At 41.4% G+C, this 22662-nt stretch overlaps 1 pseudogene across 1 annotated transcript in view; it reads left to right on the forward strand.

Moving 5' to 3' along the window:
- The window catches only part of LOC121826366 (ATP-binding cassette sub-family G member 3-like), a 129323-nt pseudogene extending 114865 nt beyond the window's left edge, over positions 1–14458 (forward strand). Inside the window, exons 10-12 of the transcript XR_013042632.1 lie at positions 9017–9106; positions 9919–10003; positions 12155–14458. The product of XR_013042632.1 is annotated as an ATP-binding cassette sub-family G member 3-like (transcript). The remainder of the gene's footprint in view (positions 1–9016; positions 9107–9918; positions 10004–12154) is intronic.
- The last annotated feature ends 8204 nt before the right edge of the window (positions 14459–22662 follow it).

A 22662-nucleotide genomic window follows, 5' to 3' on the forward strand; every position in this document is an offset into this window, starting at 1 on the left:
TGTGGGATGGTCTGTATGTCAAATTGCTCTGATTGGTCAATAAATAAAACACTGATTGGCCAGTGGCTAGGCAGGAAGTATAGGCGGGACTAACAGAGAGGAGAAAAGAAAGAACAGGAAGGCAGAAGGAGTCATTGCCAGCCGCCGCCATGACAAGCAGCATGTAAAGATGCCGGTAAGCCATGAGCCACGTGCCAAGGTATAGATTTATGGAAATGGATTAATTTAAGATGTAAGAACAATTAGCAAGAAGCCTGCCACGGCCATGCAGTTTGTAAGCAATATAAGTCTCTGTGTTTACTTGGTTGGGTCTGAGCGGCTGTGGGACTGGCGGGTGACAAAGATTTGTCCTGACTATGGGCAAGGCAGGAAAACTCTAGCTACAACTGGATGGAAAATGGATTTTAAACAAACAGTCTCCAAAAGCTATACTCCTACCTGACAAAGCAGATATCCAACCAAAGTTTGGAAAAATAAAGATAATTACATTTTAATAATTGAAGCAATCCACCACAAACAACTATAAATGTATATGTAAAACACATATATGTATTTTAGTGTAAAATCAGTATAGCAGACTCCATAAATCAAACCTTACTAGACAAATGCAGTTGGATATAGTAATGGTGGGTGACTTTGGTTTTTTATCTGTTTATAGCTAGAGTTTTCCTGCCTTGCCCACAGTCAGGACAAATCTTTGTCACCCGCCAGTCCCACAGCCGCTCAGACCCAACCAAGTAAACACAGAGGCTTCTATTGGTTACAAACTGTATGGCCGTGGCAGGCTTCTTGCTAACTGTTCCCATAGCTTAAATTAATCCATTTCCACAAATCTATACCTTGCCATGTGGGTCATGGCTTACCGGCATTTTCACATGATGCTTGTCCTGGTGGGCGGCTGGCAATGACTCCTGCCTTCCTGTTCTTTTATTCTCCTCTCTGTTAGTCCTGCCTATACTTCCTGCCTAGCCACGGCCAATCAGGTTTGGTTTATTGACCAATCAGAGCAACACATTTGCCATACAGACCATTCCCCAGCACAGCCAAGTGCAGACAATCTCAGACACCTGCACTCAGGCCCGTGGTCCTAATCATCCTCTATGCAGACATGCTGGGTAAAGCCACGAGGAACCTGAGAACGGGTTCCCACAGGACATACAGAACAACCCACAGCATTTATGTAGGCATTTAGAGCTATGAATTTTCCACTTAGCACTGCTTTCATATGTCCTGTAAGTTTGGGTATGTTGTAAATTCATTTTCATTGAACTCTTGGAAATCTTTAATTTCTTTGTTTATTTCTTCCTTGACCCAGTGGTGATTCGGTTGAGCATTAATCAATTCCAATGAGATTGTAGGCTTTCTGTAATTTCTGTTGTTGTTGAATTCTAACTTTAAGCCATGGTAGTCTGATAAAATATAGGAGGTTATTCGAATTTTTTTGTATCTGTTGAGATCGGCTTTGTGACTGAGTATGTAGTCAATTTTAGAAAAGGTTCCACGGGGTGCTGAGAAGAACGTATATTCTTTTGTGTTAGTGTGGGATATTCTGTAGATATCTATTAAGTCCATTTGAGTCATAATATCTGTTAGTTCCTTTATTTCTCTGTTAAGTTTCTGTCTGGCATGTGGGAGTCTGTAGGAGTCCAGCTCCCACCTTTCCCCACCTATTCTAGAGTTCTTAAGAGGAGGAGAGTGGGGTAAGAAAATATCAGATAGAAAGAGAAACCTCAACAATGAAAAAAAAGACAGAAACACGAGATAGCTTCAGGAGGACCTGGATCAGTATCCAGTTGCCTTTTCTGTTTATTCAAAAGGCTTTTTATAACATGCCAAGGGGAGAGGCAAAAGACCTTCCCCTTGCAAGATCAAAGCACACTGTACAGTCAAGTATAGATGCTTCCAAACACCTGGTAGCCACATCTGGGATTAAATCATCCCCTTATGCTGCCATTCTGGATAAAGGAAGCTCAGATTATCTGACCCAGAGTAGTAGTTTTGGCCTCCACACTGGCAGACCAGTCTATTGGTGAGAGTGGGGTGTTGAAGTCTCCCACTATTAGTGTGTGGGGTTTGATGTATAATTTAAGCTTTAGTGATGTTTCTTTTATATATGTGGGTGACCTTGTATATGGGGCATTAAGATTCAGAACTGAAACTTCATCTTGATGGATTTTTCCTGTGATGAATATACAGTGTCCCTCTTGATCTCTTTTGATTAATTTTAGTTTGAAGTCTATTTTGTTAGATATTAGGATAGCTACACCAGATTGCTTCTTAAGTCTATTTCATTGGAAAGTCTTTTCCAAACCCTTTACTCTGAGGTAGTATCTGTCTTTGAAGTTGAAGTGTGTTTCTTGTATGCAGCAGAAGGATGAATCCTGTTTTCATATCCATTCTGTTAGCCTGTGTCTTTTTATAGGCAAATTGAGTCCAATGAAATTAAGGGATATTAGTGACTGGTGATTGTTAATTCATGTGATTTTTTGGGTGGTTGTGTGTGTGTGTGTGTGTGTGTGTGTGTGTGTGTGTGTGTGTGTGTGTGTGTGTTTCTCTTCTTTGGGATTTGTTGGTGTGAGATTTTCTATTACCTGTGTTTTCATGGATGCATCTAATTTCCTTAGGTTGTATTTTCCTTCTAGTGCTTTCTATAGGGCTGGATTTGTTTGTCATGAAATATCTTGTTTACTCCATCTTTGGTGATAGAAGGTTTTGCTGGGTATAGTAGTCTGGGCTTGCATCTGCAGTCTCTTAGTGTCTGCATAATGTCTGTCCAGGGCCTTCTGGCTTTCAGAGTCTCCATTGAGAAGTTGGGTGTTATTCTGGTAGGTCTGCACTTTATATGTTACTTGGCCTTTTTCTTTTGCAGATCTTAATATTCTTTCTTCATTCTGTCTGTTTAGTGGTTTGATTATTGTGTGGTGAGGGGACTTTTTCTCTGGGTACAGTCTATTTGGTTTTCTGTACACTTCTTGTATCTTCATAGTCATTTTCTGCTTTAGGTTGGGGAATTTTTCTTCTATGATTTTGTTGAATATATTTTCTGTGCCTTTCAACTGGTATACTTCTCCTTCTTCAATCCCTATTATTTTCAGGTTTGGTCTTTTCATGGTGTCCTAGATTTCATGGACGTTTTGTGTTATGACTTTGTTGGCTTTAATCTATTTTCTCTATCATATCTTCAATGCCAGAAATCCTCTTGCTCTCTGTTGTTGGCTATGATTGCATCTGTAGTTCCTGTTTGTTTACTCAGATTGCTGTTTCCAGCATTCCCTCAGTTTGTGTCTTCTTTATTACCTCTATTTCAAGTCTTGAACTGTTTCCTTCATCTGTTTGATTGCTTTTTCTTGGTTTTCTTGGCTTTCTTTAAGGGATTTATTGATTTCTTCCAATTTTTTGTTTGTCTTTTCCTCGATTTCTTTAAGGGAATTTTTCATTTTCTCTTTAAAGGCCACTATAATCTTCACAAAGTTATCTTTTATTTTTTAATATTTTTATTTTATAATTAATTTAATTTTACATATCAGCCATGGATTCCTCTTTCCTTCCCCCTCCCACCCCACCCACCCTCGCCTTCCCCTCCAATCTACCTCCCATCCCCACCTACTCCAGGGCAAGGGCTCCCCTGGGGAGTCAGCCCAGCCTGGTGGATTCAGCTGAGGCAGGTCCAGTCCCCTCCTCCCTGCACCAAGGCTGAGCAAAGTGTCTCAGCATAGGCCCTAAGTTCCAAAAAGCCAGCTCATGCACCAAGGACAGGTTCTGGTTCCACTGCCTGAGGGCCTCCTAAACAGTTCAAGCTAATCAGCTGTCCCACTTATCCAGAGTGCCTGGCCCAGTTCCATGGGGGCTCCTCAGCTATTGGATCACAGTTCATGTGTTTCCACTAGTTGGGCTATTTGTCCATATGCTTTTTCTAATCATGGTCTCGATATATCTTGCTCATATAATCCCTCCTCTCTCTCTCCTGTTGGATTCCTGGAGCTCCACCTGGGGCCTGGCCATGGATCTCTGCATCTGCTTCCATCAGTCACTAGATGAAAGTTCTATCATGACAGTTATGGTGTTCCGACATCCAATCACCAGAGTAGATCAACTCAGGCACTCTCTCGACCATTGCAAGTAGTCTATGGTGGAGTCATCTTTGTGGATTTCTAGGGACCTCTCTAGCACTCTGCTTCTTCCCATTCCCATGGGGTCTTCATTTATCATGGTGTCTCTTTCCTTGTTCTCTCACTCTGTTCCTGATCCAGCTGGGACCTCCTGCTCCCCTAAGCTCACTTTCCCCCGACCCTTGCCCTCCATTACCCCCCACCCCCAGTTTGCTCATGTAGATCTCACTCATTTCTCTGTCATTGGGCAATCCGTGTGTCTTTCTCAGGGTCCTCTTTACTAGGTAGCATCCCTGGAGTTGTGAGTAGCAGTCTGGTTATCCTTTGCTTTACATCTAGTATCCACTTATGAGTGAGTACATACCATGGTTGTCTTTCTGTGTCTGGGTTAGCTCACTCAGGATGATATTTTCTAGATCCATCCATTTGCCTGCAAACCTCATGATGTCATTGTTTTTCTCTGCTGAGTAGTACTTCATTGTGTATACGTACCATATTTTACTTATCCATTCTTCAGCTGAAGGGCATCTAGGTTGTTTCCAGGTTCTGGCTATTACAAATAATGCTGCTATGAACATAGTTGAGCATGTGTCCTTGTGGTATGATTGAGCATTCCTTCGGTATATGCCCAAGAGTGGTATAGCTGGATCTTGAGGGAGGTTGAGTCCCAATTTTCTAAGAAAGCACCATATTGATTTCCAAAGTGGCTGTACAAGTTTGCATTCCCACCAACAGTGTAGGAGTGTTTCCCTTGCCCCACATCCTCTCTAGCATAAGCTGTCTTCAGTGTTTTTGATCTTAGCCATTCTGACAGGTGTAAGATGGTGTCTCAGAGTCATTTTGATTTGCATTTCTCTGATGACTAATGATGTTGAGCAATTCCTTAAATGTCTTTCACCCATTTGAGCTTCTTCTGTTGAGAATTCTCTATTTAGCTCTATAGCTCATTTTTTAATTGGAATGTTGGGTATTTTGATGTCTAATTTCTTGAGTCCTTTATATGTTATGGATATCAGCCCTCTGTCAGATGTGCCCTACAAAGGCTTCTCAGTTTCAAGAGGTCCCTTTTATTAATTGTTTCTCTCAGTGTCTGTGCTACTGGTGTTATATCATAAAGTTATTTTTAAGGTTATTTTCTTCTACATTGGGATGCTCGGGTCTTTCTGTTGTAGAACTGCTAGGTTCTGGTGGTGCCATATTGCTCTTTATGTTGTTGAATGTATTCTTGTACTGGCATCTACCCATCACTTCCCCTAGTTGGTGAAAGCAGTTTCTGTGTCTCAGGGAGCCTCTCTTTGTCCAATTGGCATTCTTGATCCAATTGGAGCTGGTGGAGTCTATGTCTTAGGGAGCCACTGAAGTCTCAGGGGATGGGTGGACTTGGGGAATGGAGTGGGGCTTATATATTACTGAGTCCCTGACAGCAGGAGTTTTACCTACTGGCCAGGAACTGGGACTGCAATGTATGGGTTAAGGAGCAGGGTTTGTGCTCTGGTCTAGGACATAGGGACTGGGGTGACCAGCTAAGAGAAATGTCACTCACCTCTTGGTCCAACTGGAGCTGGTGAAGTCTTTGTCTCGGGGAGCCCTTGAGGTTTCAGGAGATGGGTAGGTTTGGGGAATGGAGTGTGGCTTATAGTTTACAGGGTCCAATGGGGGTGGTGATAGGCTGGCCTGTCTACAGGAGTCTTGTTTGCTGGCCTGCGACTGAGGCTGCAATGGGTGGGGTTAGGTGAGCACAGATTGTGCCCCTGGACCTAGGGCTTAGAGGCTGGGGTGACCAGCTAGGAAAACATCACTCACCTCTCAGTCCAATCTGGACTGGCAGAGTCTATGTCTCAGGGAGTAACTTCAGTCTAGGAGGATGGGCAGGTTTGGGGGAGTGAGTGAGGTTTATAGATTACAGAGTCCGATGGGGGTTGGTGGTGGGCAGGCTTGTCCACAGGAGTCTTACAGGCTGCATTCAGTCTTTAAAATTAATTCTCAAAAGGAACCTAACAATACCTCATTACCTAAAGGATATAGTGCTGTTAGCATTCACTTTGTTTTCTCTTTTGATAATGTGCTTATAAAACTGATGTAGTGAATTGAGTACTTGGGTAAACTGTGTTAACTGCACAGCACATGTGCCCAAGGAGGGATTGCTACTCTTGTATGGCAGGACATCCCCAGGCTCAAGTGTCCTTTTCCTTTGAATGGGACCTTGGCCCTAACAGAGCAAATGTCATGTTACCTTCTTTATGAGACAAGGACACAAGGGGTGGTAAAATTTTCCAGAGTCTGTTGCTCTTGTTCCCAGACATGCAGGTAGACCCACTGAAAGCCTCTTATCCATAGAGAAGATTAATTATTCCTCACACAACATAGGGATGGATTCTTTCACCAATGGGTAGTGATACCCCCTGCTGTAGGATGGTCTGTATGTCAAATTGCTCTGATTGGTCAATAAATAAAACACTGATTGGCCAGTGGCTAGGCAGGAAGTATAGGCGCGACTAACAGAGAGGAGAATTGAGAGAACAGGAAGGCAGAAGGAGTCACTGCCAGCTGCCGCCATGACAAGCAGCATGTGAAGACACTGGTAAGCTCGTGGCCAAGTATTGATTTATGGAAATAGATTAATTTAAGCTATAAGAACAGTTAGCAAGAAGCCTGCCACAGCCATACAGTTTGTAAGCAATATAAGTCTCTGTGTTTACTTGGTTGGATCTGAGTGGCTGTGGGACTGGTGGGTGACAGAGATTTGTCCTGACTGTGGGCAAGGCAGGAAAACTCTAGCTACAACCCCCAGTAGTTGATGATACCTCTAGCAGTTTTGTTTTTCAGGATTGTTCTGCTAATCTGAGTCTTCTGTATTTCCATGTGAACTTTAGTATTGTTTTTCAGTTTCTTTGAATTATATTGGAATTTTGATGAGGATTGCATGGAATCCAAAATTATTCCTAAAGTCATGAGTAGAGTCAAAACACTTATAAATAACAAGGCTTATTGATTCTTAGAAGTAGAAGTGGGTATATGATTCAGTATTTGTCCTACTTAGAGTTTTTATTACTGTGAGAAAACACCATGACTAAAAAGCAAGTTGGGAGGAAAGGATTTATTTAGCTTACACTTCCACATCATTGTTCATCACTGAAGGAAATCAGAATAGGAACTCAAGCAGGCAGGATCCTGGAGGGAGGATCTGATGCAGAGACCATGGAGGTGTGCTGCTTACAGGCTTGTTCTAATGGCTCACTCAAATGGTGTGGACCTTGTCACATCAATTGCTAGTTAAGAAAATGTCTCACTGACTTGCCTACAGATGATTTTATGGAGACATTTTGTTTTGTAATTTAATTTTATTTAATTAACATTTTTCATTTATTTTACATACCAACCACAGTGCCCCCTCCTTCCTCTCCTCCTGTTCCCTCCCCCTGACTCATGCCTACCCCATGCCCATCCACTCCTCATCCTTCTCCATTCAGAAAGGGGCAGGCCTCCCATGGGCTTGAAGAAAGCATGGCACATCAGGTTGAGGTAGGAGCAAGCTCCTCCCTACAGACATTTCTTGTGTCTTGAGGTTCCCCATTTTCCAGTGAATTTAGCTTGTGTCAAGTTGATATAAAATGAGCCAAGACAGTGTTCTTCTAGTATGTGTTTTTAGATAGCAGCAGGTTTTTTTTTTTTTTTTTTTTTTTTTTTTTTTTTTTTTTTTTTTTTTTTTTTAGTTTTTCGAGACAGGGTTTCTCTGTGTAGCTTTGGGACCTGTCCTGGAAGTCACTCTGTAGACCAGGCTGGCCTTGAACTCACAGAGATCTGCCTGGCTCTGCCTCCGAGTGCTGGGAATAAAGGCGTGCACCACCGCTCAGCCAGCAGTTTTATTAGCATAGTCACTACAGTTGGCCTGTCATATTGTCAAAGATTCAACCAATCATACATTGAAAATTAGGAAACAAATGATTCTTGTGCTCTGAATGTTACTATCCCATGAATTATGTAGTATAAACTATATAACTAAAGGATTTTAAATATGTATGATGGGAGTATTTAAAGGTTAGAGAATACTCATAGGCTGCATGCCATTTTAAAGATAAGAAATATAGGTACATTTGGCTCCTGCAGAGTGGATGCCAGGTCCTTATTTAAAAAACACAAAGAGCCTTAGATTTGAAAAAAAAAAAGAATTCTGATTGGAGTTAACTGAAAGAATGTTTTAAAAAGCTGATCTGGGCCGGGCGGTGGTGGCGCACGCCTTTAATCCCAGCACTTGGGAGGCAGAGGTAGGCGGATCTCTGTGAGTTCGAGGCCAGCCTGGACTACCAAGTGAGTGTCAGGAAAGGCGCAAAGCTACACAGAGAAACCCTGTCTCAAAAAACCAAAAAAAAAAAAAAAAAAAAAAAAAAAAAAAAAGCTGATCTGAGCCAGCCACACTAGTGGAAGCCCATGAACTGTAGACCAGTGGCTATGGAGCCCCCATGGGACTGGACTAGGTCCTCTGGATACAGAAGACAGTTGTTTGGCTCGAACTGTTTGTGGGGCACCCAGGCAGGGAGATTGGGATCCATCCTTAGTGCATGGGCAGGCTTTTGGGAATCCGGTGCCTGTGGTGCAGTGGGAAGAGGCTTGGATCTGCCTAGGCTCAGTGTGCCGGACTCCGCTGACTCCCCACAGGAGACCTTGATTTGGAGGATGTGGGGGTGTGGGGTGACTTGGGAGAGAGGGCTGGGGGTGGGAGGAGGGAGGAAATGGGATCTGTAGGTGGTATGTAGAATGAGTAGAAATTTTCTTAATAAAGGAAAATGAAAAAAAAACTGGTCTGAGAAGAAATGGTCAGAAGGATGAAGGGGTCTTGAAGAGTGAGGATCTTGTCTAAAATTCTTAGTCAATAGACTAGTTCTAATTCATGGTTTTTCTCTTCATAGTTTTTCTCAGGTCTGTCACTATATTCAGGAAGCTTAGTACCTGGGCTTTCATGGATTCAGTACTTCAACATTCCTCATTGTGGATTTACAGTAAGTTGTCCTGTCTGTCACTGTACTTGGGGTCTCCAGCTGTAGCAACTGAAATGAATCCCAGCCAAGTCCTTTCTCCAGCTGTAATCTCTAACCAGCAGCTGCCCAGGATTTTCCTTCCAGGAGCAAAAGATGAGAACTTTCCTGTTAATTCTAGCCAAAGGTCAGTGAGTCATCTGGGGTTTTCCCCAGGCACATGTTATTTGAGGGAAATAAAGGGTGAGAAATATCCCAGAGTAAAAAGGAAAGATAGATAATATAATGAAAAGCATACAGTTGTGATTCTACCCAATAAGGAATAATGAAAGGACCAGGGACTAAGTTATATAGTTTATATCAGGAAATTAAAAGAAATAGAAACCATGTGATAGCCATAGCCATATTGGCTATGCCAAGCTTTCTCTGCAGTAAAGTATGTCTTAATAGACTTTCTTACTCCCATAAGCATAACTGGTTTTGATGAAAAGAAGCAAGAAATATTGTTACTATAAATCAATGGTATTGTTTTAATATCAGTGTTGACATGGTTATGGACTGCACAGAGAAGGAGGTGCCTGAGGTAATCTAGTTGGAGAGTCCACCTCTTAGTAGTTGGGAAACCCCATCATTTCAATCCTGAACCTCCTGAGTGTGGGGGAGGGGCACTGCTTTGCTGGGCAGACTGAACTCAGTGAGGGTTTGTTTGTTTAAATTTTTTCTCTTTTTGCAAATTACAGTCAAGATTGAATTTGAATTTATAGCTGTGTTTAATCTTTGGAAACTTATAGAAATATTAAACTATTTGCCTTTCTCTGATCCTGTTTGTGTTACAGGCTTTGCTGCACAATGAATTCCTGGGGAAAAAAACTGTCCAGAACATAACACAGCAGAAGTCAGTAGATGTCAGAACTATGTAATGTAAGCTTGAGTTCAGTGTCATAATGGGGACATAGAATGATCCTATGGGGATCTAGAGGGAAAACCATCCTTTCAGGATTAACACTGTCTTCTCCCGGTTCTCCAGAGTGAGTCATTGTAATCAAGGCACTCAGGAATGTATTTTGATCCTACTGCTCCATGGTGTAGATAATGTGTAGAAAGGGTTCTATGGAGCATTTAAAAATGGTTTTGGTGTCTTGATTATGGATTTGAGTTCCTTATTTCAGAACATTTGAGTTTAACTAGGCTGTTCTGATAGTTAACAAGGGCATACAGTTTCCACATGTATAGATGATGGAACCTGTGGGCAGAGCCTGAGAATGTCAGGGCAGCAAGGGCCAAAAAGACAGACGTTTGCCTGCCAGCAGTCAGGGACTTCCCTCTGCCTCACACTCTAGAAGACTTCAAGAAATTAAAGACGTGTGCACGTGTGTGTGTGTGTGTGTGTGTGTGTGTGTGTAAACTGTACTACCAGAGGATATGGCCTGCAATGAAAGAAGCACATATTTCAGCATGTTGAGAAGGCAATACCATTTTTGTCTAATACCATTAAAATAGAAACAAATTTTTTTAATAAAATTAAAGTGTATTATTTTAAAGTTTCAATTCCTTCCCTTTCTAGAATTGCTCTCATTGATTTGATTTTGATAGATAAATGAGATAGGAATATGCTGATATGCTAAATCTCTCATGGATTTTCAAAATAATAATGAATAAAAGTAACCCAAATTATGTTTGAATTACTGATAAGGAAATAAGTATGGGGGAATATCTTATTTCCAATATCTTCTCTCTCCTGGTGTGGTCTGGCATCCTTCTAACACAAATTTCTTACCAGTTTCTTGTCAGAAGGATGGGGATAGGTAAAGTGAAACCAGAGACAGGCCATCCACAGACCATTTACTCACAAAAGGATTGTCCTCACAAGAGGAAGAAGAAATTTGCCCTTTTAGTGGATCTGAGAACTGTTAAATCCTAAGAAATGCAAGGGAATGGATATATACAGAGATGGAGACACACAGCAATGGAGACACACAGAGATAGAGACACACAGGGATGGAGACACACAGGGATGAAGACACACAGGGATGGAGACAAACAGGAATGGAGACACACAAATATGGAGACACACAGAGATGGAGACATACAGAGATGGAGACACACAGGGATGGACACACACAGGGATGGACACACACAGGGATGGACACACACAGGGATGGAGACACACAGGGATGGACACACACAGGGATGGACACACACAGGGATGGACACACACACAGGCATGGAGACACACAGGGATGGAGACACACAGGGATGGAGACACACAGGCATGGAAACAGGCAGAGATAGAAACAGACAGAGATGGAGACACAGAGATAGAGACACACAGGTGCTAATTGTAGTATATCCAGAAATTTTAGCAATAGCTGCTTTTCTAACCTGTGTCAGGGCCCCTGCATCCTGCTGTGCTCCAACTGCTACCCAGGCTCTGTCTGTAGCCATGGGCTGCTGGGGATGTTCCATAGCTGAGCATCCCTGGTTGTCATTGCCGTCTTAGTTCAGGAGCTGACAGCAATTTACTGACTCCTGTCATAAACCCTTACTCTCCACCAGTCCTGGTTCTAAAATTTAATGCTGTGTTCTTTTTCACAGCTGTCTATTGTGTCAGGAGAACTGCACAAAGCTTTGATCTCTTAGAGTGTCTGTGTGTCATTATGAAACTGAAGTTTTCCACTTTGGGAAAAACAAGTCCTTCATCCATGCCCCTTTGCCCTTTGAGGAGGGGGCAGCATTGCAGATTTAGAAATGAATGACACCTTGAAGACTACAAAGTTCGATCTTAGTATGATTCTCTAATCTTGGCCTAGTTTACTGAGCCTACTTTCTCTATGCTTTTAAATAGATGTGATAGCTATGCCTCTTTGGATGGTTTTAGAAATTAACAAAGTGACCTGATACAAGTAGGTTAGATTGACATAATATATAACAAAATTGTCAGTAGAACATTACTACTACCAATTAAATAAAGGAGAAATTTTTAATGATGTGTTGAAACTATGAGTTTTTAAAAGGAAGAATCAGTGAATGTACTGAATAAACATTGACATTTTTATGTGTGTTGAATTACAGATGTACTGGTGAAGAATTCTTGATGATCCAGGGCATTGATCTGTCATCATGGGGCTTCTGGAAGAATCACGTGGCCTTACCTTGTATAATGATTATATTTTTATCAATTACCTATGTGTAGTTATTAGCTCTTAAGAAAAAGAGACATTTTAAAATCACTCTTTCACTTTCTTTGAATTCATCTGACATTTAAAAAAATAAAAACTCTGCTGGTGGTCATGTCATAGGAGCAGCAGGTAGCACTTGAATTCAGGAGTTTGGCCCACCAGAATGCAAGGCACTGATGGGTGAATCTCTGATAGGCAAAGCCCCAGAAGCTTTGGCTTCAGAATGTCTCTTGCTACTGCTGTGCCTTTACATGTTTGCTGCTGCCACTTTTTCTCTGGAATGAATTGTGTGAATGGGGGTGGGGGAATGCCCACTGCCTTTAATGTTTATGTTTATCTTATGGAAACATCTCATTTTACTGGGCATTTTTTCCTGTGGATTATTATGAAGATGATTTCCTCCCGACCTGTACTGTTTAACAGAAGTAATGATTTTATACAATAATAGTGGTAGTTTAAATAGAATTTTGATGATTAAGGGTTTTTAACAAATGTAGTACGGGATTATGAAAGAGGTTAGTTTAGTGGGAAAATTATTATAGGTAAAGTAGGATATAGTGTTAACCCCACCCCTGATAAAGCAGGGGCTGCATAGGATAGAAAATAGGACCAAGGAAGTGTCATCAGCTGGGACTTATGAGTTTCTCTTGAGGAGCCTATAGACTGTGGTTTAGGTGAGTAATTAAGGAGAACAATCGAGTCAGAGAAATTAGCTCAAGATCTTTTGGGTATTGAGAAATGTGTTCATGGATTTTGGAGTGCATCACAGATAAAACAAAGCTTTAAATAATACTTCATGTAACTAGAAAAGAAGAATTGGATGGTAAGTTATGATAATTGGGCAGAACTCTAAAATATGAAAAGTGAAACTAGTTATCTGTTTTCCTGGCAATTATAAAAACTACTGTCTGTGTTACCAGTTATGACTTAAAGGCTCCTGATCTCTGAGAATCCTAAATGATAAATGTTTACCAGTATGTGGGTGCTTGGAGACAATTTGTTTTTAACCTGTAATGTGTAAAATGTTTAATCATGTAAGGGAAATGGGAAAAATGTTATTTTCTTACTTGTATTCATTGTAAACATTCACTTAAAAATAGAATGTAACTACATTGTCATTTTTGTACTGCTTAAAAGATTCTGCTAGGACATATAAACTGTAAGGGAAAAAATAAAGAAGTTAGAAGGAGGACATCAGGAAGTAGTGAGAAGGAAGTCATCAGGAAGTAGTGAGAAGGAAGTCATCAGGAAGTGGTGAGAAGGCAGTCATGAGGAAGTGGTGAGAAGGAAGTCATCAGGAAGGAGTGAGAAGGAAGTCATCAGGAAGTGGTGAGAAGGAAGTCATCAGGAAGGAGTGAGAAGGAAGTCATCAGGAAGTGGTGAGAAGGAAGTCATCAGGAAGTGGTGAGAAGGAAGTCATCAGGAAGTAGTGAGAAGGAAGTCATCAGGAAGTAGTGAGAAGGAAGTCATCAGGAAGTAGTGAGAAGGAGGACAGCAGGAAGTAGTGAGAAGGAAGTCATCAGGAAGTAGTGAGAAGGAAGTCATCAGGAAGTAGTGAGAAGGAAGTCATCAGGAAGTAGTGAGAAGGAAGTAATCAGGAAGTAGTGAGAAGGAGGACAGCAGGAAGTAGTGAGAAGGAAGATATCAGGAAGTAGTGAGAAGGAAGTCATTGGGAAGTAATGAGAAGGAAGTCATGAGGAAAGAGGAAGAAGGAAACGTCAGGGTAGAAGAACAGAACAAAAAAAGGACAGAGTAGAACAAACAATGGAAACAATAATAAAACGAAGATCTAAGCTTTGACCCTCAGATAAGTCCTTGTGTGTGTTTGTCTGTCCAGCAGTTCACCTGCTCTGCATCTCCTCTTCAGTTCCTCTGACCTGCTGAACACTTGCCATCCATCAGCACCATTTGTGAAATATGACATGTTGGAGATGTGTGTGTATGTATGTATGTATGTGTATGTATGTATGTATGTTTCCCTTTTTGCTGGCTTGAGGGAAATGTTTTACTCCCTCAGATAGAAAAGTCAATGGAGTGATTAGTCCTCCAACTCCACGGCTCCCTTCGATTCTTGAGGCACTGAAGGCTGCTTTCTACAGCAGCAAAACTTTTTAACCCCTGTGCTGCAGGCCACAGAACTATGAAGCAGGAATTCAACTAATTATAGCAAAGGCTAATACCTGAAGAAGCAGAGCTCTTCCAGAGGATAAAGCCAAGCCTCAAGGAGTCTTGGTGATATTAGCTTTTGAATATATATATATATATATATATATATTAGCTGGTTCCTGCAATGATTCTCTGGTATGCTATGGTAGCTTTCCCAATCAATTTTTCTTCTAAGAATTTTTAAAAGTTTATTTTATCTGAGATACCTCTCAACATCCAAGGACAAAATGAAGATAGACAATTATTCCAGACTACCTGTTAGTCTCCTGAATAAAGGTAAGTATCCATATGGAGACACTGCCTAGCCTAGGTAGATATTAGGTACATAGCTTTGTTTCTTTGTTTTTTAATTTTATTTTATAATTTAATTTAATTTTACATATCAGCCACAGATTCCCTTGTACTCCCCCCTCCCCTCTGCTTTCCTCCCATCCCACCCCCCATTCCCATCTCCTCCATGGCAAAGACTCCCCTGAGGATTGAGTCCAACTTGGTAGACTCAGTCCAGGCAGGTCCAGTCCCCTCCTCCCAGGCTGAGCCAAGTGTCCCTGTATAAGCCCCAGGTTCCAAACAGGCAGCATATGCACTGAGCACAGGACCCGGTCCCACTGCCTGGATGCCTCCCAAACAGATCAAGCTAATCAACTGTCTCACTTATCCAGAGAGCCTGATCCAGTTGGAGGCTCCTCAGCTATTGGTTCATAGTTCATGTTTTTCCATTCATTTGGCTATTTGTTCCTGTGTTTTTTCCAACCTTGGTCTCAACAATTCTCGCTCATACAAACCCTCCTCTTTCTCGCCAATTGGACTCCTGGAGCTCCACCTGGGGCCTGGCCATGGATCTCTGCATCCAGTTCCCTCAGTCATTGGATGGTGTTTCTAGCACGACAATTAGGGTGTTTGGCCATCCTATCATCAGAGTAAGTCAGTTTGGGCTGTCTCTCAACCATTGCTAGTAGTCTATTGTAGAGGTATCTTTGTGGATTTCTGTGGACCTCTCTAGCACTTTGCTTCTTCCTATTCTCATGTGGTCTTCATTTATCATGGTCTCTTATTCCTTGTTCTCCCTCTCTGTTCTTGATCCAGCTGGGATCTCCCGCTCCCCTAAGCTCTCTTTCCCTCGACCCTTGCCCTTCATTACCCCCACTAATGTCCAGGTTGTTCATGTAGATCTCATCCATTTCTCTGTCATTGGGCAATCCCTGTGTCTTTCTTGGGGTCCTGTTTTCTAGGTAGCCTCTCTGGAGATGTGAGTAGTAGTCTAGTCACCTTTGTTTTACATCTAATATCCTCCTCTGAGTGAGTACATACCATGTTTGACTTTCTGAGTCTGGGTTACCTTACCTAGGATGATTTTTTCTAGATCCACCCATTTGCCTGCAAACCTCATGATGTCATTGTTTTTCTCTGCTGAGTAATATTCCATTGTGTATATGTACCACATTTTTTTATCCATTTTTCAGTTGATGGCATCTAGGTTGTTTCCAGGTTCTGGCTATTACAAACAATGCTGATATGAACATAGCTGAGCAAGTGCTCTTGTGGTATGATTGAGCATTCCTTGGGTATATGCCCAAGAGTGGTATAGCTGGATCTTGGGGGAGACTGATTCTCAATTTTCTAAGAAAGTGCCATATTGATTTCCAAAGTGGTTGTACAAGCTTGCATTCCCACCAGCAGTGGAGGAGAGTTCCCCTAGCTCCACATCCTCTCCAGCATAAGCTGTCCTCAGTGTTTTTGATCTTAGCCATTCTGACAGGTGTAAGGTGATATCTCAGAGTTGTTTTGATTTGCATTTCCCCGATGATTAGGAATGTTGAGCAATTCCTTAAATGTCTTTTTAGACATTTGAGTTTCCTCTGTTGAGAATTCTCTGTTTAGTTCTAAAGCCCATTTCTTAATTGGACTGTTGGGCATTTTGATGTCTAATTTCTTGAGTTCCTTATATATTCTGGATATCAGCCTTCTGTCAGATGTCGGGTTAGTGAAGACCTTTTCCCATTCTGTAGGCTGTCACTTTGCCTTGTTGACCATATCCTTTGCTCTACAAAAGCTTCATAGCTTTGTTTCTTGTGCATTAAGCTCAGACCCTCCTTTCTTCTTCAATCCAAATGACACCACTAGAATTCCCTTCCAACAATTAACTCAGAAAAAAAAGGGCTTTTTCATACTAGGTGCATTCAAGCTATGATGCAGGTTTCCTAGCTACTGAGCAGACTTACCCCACCCCACCAGAAAGTGACAGAGCCAGCGTATTGCTGACTGTAGGTGTGTGGAGACGGATCACAGGAAGAGGAAGGGAAGGAATGAAGAGGAACAAAGACAGATTAGAATGAGATGGAAAGAACTTAGATAGAACTATGAAAGGACAGGAGAAGGGACAGAGAGGAGCTAAGTACGAGAATAGAATTGAAGCTGTGTAGATAGAATTTTGTCTCAGAGGAATAAAGTGAATGATCTAAAGAGTCTCATGTTCGTAGATTCATTTGAGATCCCCCAAATTAGTATCCCTACCACTTGTAGTGTCTTCCCCAGAACTCTGGGAGAAATCTCCTCAGGGTAGGCACTGGAGGGGATTTCAATACTCATGTAAATCCAGCCAAAGAAACAGCAACTGGAGTCTTAGATTCTTTGGTAGAAATTTTATACAGTCATTTAAAGAAATGTGATTGCAAACTGTCTTCAAACATTTATACTTATACTCATGGACGAATGCTATAGCCAGCATTACTCAGAAAAGATTCCCATGTAATGAACTGTGGTGAATGCAGAGACTCATGGCTGCTCAAGGTGCCAGAGTAAGTGACACTTGAGTGCTTAACCCTAAACAGGACACCTTTCCACCCCCTCTAAAGCTTAGAACACTATGGAAGAAAGGTGAAAAGCGTACAGGAGCCAGAAGATGAGAGGAAAGGTTGGAAATGCTCTATTATAGGCATGGCACACACAGCCATTGCAACCATGGTTTGTCTCACAACATCTCCAGCTGCCTGCACAAGACTGTGTTCCTCATCAGCACAGCAAGGGTCACAGAGAGACTCAACAGGACCGTACTCCATTCTGCTAAACTATTGCTACTGGTAGATTATGGGAAAGAGGCAGTCATTGATTTCACATGTATACACACAGGTCATCTAGCTAGTCTCCAGTGGATATTCTAAAACCCAGGGTCACATAGACAGCTCTGGTTAAACTCTGTGGGTCACAAGACAAAACCCAAATATATGAATGTGAAAAGGGGAATTATAAAGAGGGGTATTTGAAGGGGTTGGAAGGGAAATAAGAAAGGTGGGAGAGAGTGAGAGTGGCTGAAATGTGTTATATACATACATGGAATTCTCGAATTTTTAAAATAATAATTGGAAATATAAAGGAGTAACTCTTGTGTATAATATCTAATGAAGACTTTTTTCTATTTGGTTTCTGTTATACTGTAAAAAAGTTATGGTTAATTTTCTTTTAAAGTTCACATGATAACAAGTAAAAGGATCTAAGCTCCAAACTAATGTTATTAAGTATTTCGTGTTAGTTCATCTCAACAAAAATAATCATGAGAGAGGCAATCAGTCAATTTTCATTTACCCGGAAAAGGAGATTTTTGTCTTAGAAAACCTTATATTCTTTATGGTTTTTACATCTTCATCTTTACAGTAAGAATATGACCTATCATCCACCAAATGAATCCATCATTGGCCACCCATCTGGTACATAAGAAATGTACCAATTCTATTTTAAAGCATGCTTCTAAAATATGTTATAAAAAAAAACTTATGTTACTTCAAAGGTTAAAACAAATCAATGAATTTGGTGTGGTGGTGCATACTTATAGTGTCATCACTTGGAAAATGGAAAGATCAGGAGTTCAAGGTCACCCTCAGGTAGATATTTATTTGAGATTACCATGGACTACAAAAGGCTCTACCTCAAAACATAACAAAAACAAACAAAAATCCACAGATAATGAGTGACCACAAAAACATCTTTCGTGTTAATTAAATAAGATTTATGGATGATGTCTTTTTAGAGTTTCTATTGCTATGAAGAAACATCATGACCAAAAAGCAAGTTTGCAGCCGGGTGGTGGTGGCGCACGTCTTTACTCTCAGCACTTGGGAGGCAGAGGCAGGCGGATCTTTGTGAGTTCGAGGCCAGCCTGGTCTACAGAGAGAGAGATCTGGGAAAAGCACAAAGCTCCACAGAGAAACCCTGTCTCAAAAAACCAAAAAAAAAAAAAAAAAAAAAAAGCAAGTTTGGGAGGAAAGGGTTTATTTGGCTTATGCTTCTACATCACTGTTCATCACTAAAAGAAGCCAGGACAGAAACTTGAACAGGGCAGAAACCTGGAGACAGAAGCTGATGCAGAGGCCATGGAGGGGTGCTGCTTGCTAGCTTGTTTCCCCTGGTTTGCTCAGCCTGCTTTCTTATAGAACCCAGGACCACCAACTCAGGGATGGGACCACCCACATTGGCTAGGCCCTTCCCATTGATCACATACTAAGAAAATGCCTTACAGCTAGATCTTATGAAGGCATTTCCTCAACTGAGGCTCTTTCTTCTCTGGTGATCTAGCTTGTGTCCACTTGTCATAAAACCACCCAGGACAGATGGATAATGTTCTGTGGTGATGTAATGGCTCAGGAGTCTTGACTGGGGGTGTTTGGCTTTAGTTGCAGTAAAAGACAATGTTCTTGTGATATGAAATGACTCTTATGACATTTCAGGGAAGACTCTGGATTTGAAAAATCACTTAAGCTCCAGGTTAACTCAGTGGTATAGAATTTGGCAAGAGTCTCTCCTGAGGAACATTGCTGAGACAAAGATGTTGGGGCCCTGCCTTGAACATCAGTATCTGCAAAAACTGCCTCTTGTAAATTTTGCCCACTCCTAGATCTGCTAGTTCCCAAGATCCTTTGTGGCCCCAGGGTTTACAGACTATGGTTTGTTAGCTGTTGTGTCTGCATAACCACAGGTCTTTATTTCCCATGTGTTTCTATAATTTATGTTCATAACTTCTTCATTCAGTCTTTTTCCACAATAGGATAGTACTCATCAGCAATATGGGTGTTTTTAAATATCTTACAAAGTAATACATAATGTAACAAAAAATCTAGTTTGGCTCTTGGTACAGACTCATTGTGCCCCTAGTTCTTCCTGTTGGCCCTTTCCATGGTTCCTTCTAGCACTTCTGCACTCCTTTGGGACTCTGCTGACCCCCAGACTCTCTCTAGCAGGGACCCACAGTTGCCACACTAGGTTAGTACTCAGGTAGGGGATCTTCATCTTCCTTCCTGTCCTCCATTCTGGTCTCTCTAGACTTGCCCTCAGTCCTGCTGCAGCCTGTCCACATGAACCAACACTAATACACTGAAAATGTCCATCCGCGAGGGACTTGGGTTTTGGTAATGACCCAGAGAATGCCCAGCTTTTTCCTGCCACCCTAGAGTATGTCCTTCTAGCCAAACTCTGTTCCTCTGTGAGGATCTGCTGAATTACAGAACAGCTCTCTTCCAGGGTATTCACAGTTCTCCCAATAGGCTGGAACTCGGGGACCACACAACTGCAACATATAGCCAGGAGCAGAGTGGATCACAGCAACCAAAAAGACAGAACACCTACCCAACAAAGACAGGACTGGACATTTACATCAAGAAACATTTCAAATATTGTAACTCCAGATTTCTAGATCCAAGTACACAAAATACAAACAAGATCAACCAAGACATTGTGCCTCTGCCAGAATCCAGCCCCCTGTCAAAACTCTGAAAACTGACCTATTATAAGAGCCAGCTATAATGTTCTTGAGTATAGATCCAAAGGACTCTACATATTACTAAAGAGATACTTTCTCATCTATATTCATTGCTGCTCTGTTCATGATAGCCAGAAATTGGGAAAAGCTTTGATGTCCATCAAATGATAAATGGATACTGAAAATGTGGTACATTTACACAATGGAACATTATTACATTATTCAGCTGTTGAATGCATCTAGAATCACTTATTCTGAGTGAGTTAACCCAGACCTCAAAAGACAAAACGTTCATGCTTTCTTTTACGTGTGCATTGTTGGCTCTAAGCTTTAGATATGCATGCTTCAATCTGAATAACAACAGATATTAGGCAGCTAGTAAGGAAGCAGGGTTTATGAGAGGATCTTCCAAGGAAGGAGAAATAAGAGTATAGCATTATAAAGAGGTAAATGGAAAATTTGAATAGGAGAATTTAATGTTGAGGGGTATGGGAGCACAAGGTACAGGAGGGAATAGGAAGGGGAAAACTAACACTAAAGGCCATTTGAAAAGCTATATTCAAAGTTACTATCATAAAAGCACCCTAAAATATATACACATATTTAAAGAATTTAAATGGAGTCACAATATAATGGAGGAGACAATGTCCCAATAAGACATTTTATGTCACCAAGTAACATGTCACCTTGAGTGCCAGGAATGGATGACGTCATGTTGAGTCATTGGTCAAAAGAATTTCTATAGATCTCCTCAAACTTCACAGATTATTTCAAAGGCTATTATTGGTTGCTATCCTTAACCCGATAGTAGGATCCTATTGCTGAAGACCCCACTTATGTATGTTATTGAACACAGAGAAATCAAGCAGGTACCCATTAGAATCTTCACCCCCACTGCTAACATCCATGGTACCTGAAGGCACTTTGCATGCTCTAGAGGAGAAGAGTAATCAGTATCACCTGCTACAAACTCTGTGTCTCCAGCAGAAACACACCTGCAAAATAGACAGGTACAATAGCGGCACAGATGTGACAGTTGTAACCAACCACCTTAGAAACGGGTTGAAGGTCACTACATGCGATGACGCTTCTCTCTGACACTGTGAAGTAGACAAGAACCTGAGACTAGACAGGTCCTGGGCTTAGGGGAAAACCTACTGCTATTATTTGTCCAAAGAAACATAGCATGCAGTGACTTCTAATGACATATTGCTTTACCTATAGACCAGAACATTGCTCAGCCCTCATCAGAGAAGCTTCTTCTTGCAGTCATGGTAATTTACAAAGAGGTCCACAACTGGACAATGTATAGAGACTGGGAAACTTTGTAGCACACAGCCCACATGGGTTATCTTCATCAAACCTCCCATTGACACTCAGAGGTCTATGAAGAAGGGGAGGTAAAAAGGTTTTAAGAACCGGAGGTGGTGGATGCCTCCAAGGAAGCAGCATCTTTCAGAAACTATAGGACTAACACACACAGGAACTCACAGAGATTGTGGCAGCATGCACAAGACCTGCACAGCTCAGGCCAGACTGAATCCCAGCACTAAAAAGAGGAAGTGGACACAAATCCTACCCCTAACCCAGAGCTATGTGTAATTGGTGTCTGCTGGGAAAAGGAAAATCAGTTTTTTCCAATAAAGTGTCATTGGGAATATCAACTACATTCCAGGGCAAGACCTGTGCCCAAGGATAACTGTGTGTTTGAAATTTTGTGCTATTAATTGGCCAACATGAAAGAGAATCCTTGTGTTTTTTTGTGTGATTTTTGTTTTGTTTTGGTATATATTGTCTTACTGATTTTCTTTATTCTGTTTTTGATTTTTTTAATTGTTTTGAGGCAGAGAGTGAGAGAACTATCATGAAGTTAGGTAGGTAGGTATGTGGGAAGGATCTGGGAAGAGTTGGGGAAAGAGAAGGAATATGATCAAAATATATTGGATGGAAAATCTGTTTAAATACAAATTTAGGTAGAGTTTGATGAATTACTTTAAAGCAAGATACATTACAAACACCACTCTAGGTTAGGAAATGGATTGTGACCAACACATGTGAGGCAGACATGCCCCTCTTTAATCAAGACTTCCTGTCTCCATAAAGAAGGACAAGGAAGTATAGGACCAAGTAAGTTTTATTAAGGAATGAGTTCAATAAGGTTCACTCAGGACACTGAACAAAGCTGACTCTGCTGCTGATTCTGCCTTCTCTGCCCTGTGTTTCTGCCTAAGGGGTGTAGCTGGAGTTTTCTCCAGTACCGCTTGGCCCGCAACCACTCAGACCCAAGTAAACACACAGAGACTTATATTACTTATAAACTGTATGGCCATGGCAGGCTTCTTTCTATCTAGTTCTTATATCTTAAATTAACCCATTTCTATTAATCTATAAGTTGCCACATGGCTTGTGGCTTACTGGTACTTTACTTCTTGCTTCTCATGAAGGGGGCGGCTGACAGCGTCTCCTAATTCAGCCTTTTACTTCCC

The sequence above is a fragment of the Peromyscus maniculatus genome, chromosome 10 (assembly GCF_049852395.1).
Source record: "Peromyscus maniculatus bairdii isolate BWxNUB_F1_BW_parent chromosome 10, HU_Pman_BW_mat_3.1, whole genome shotgun sequence".
Lineage (NCBI taxonomy): Eukaryota > Metazoa > Chordata > Mammalia > Rodentia > Cricetidae > Peromyscus > Peromyscus maniculatus.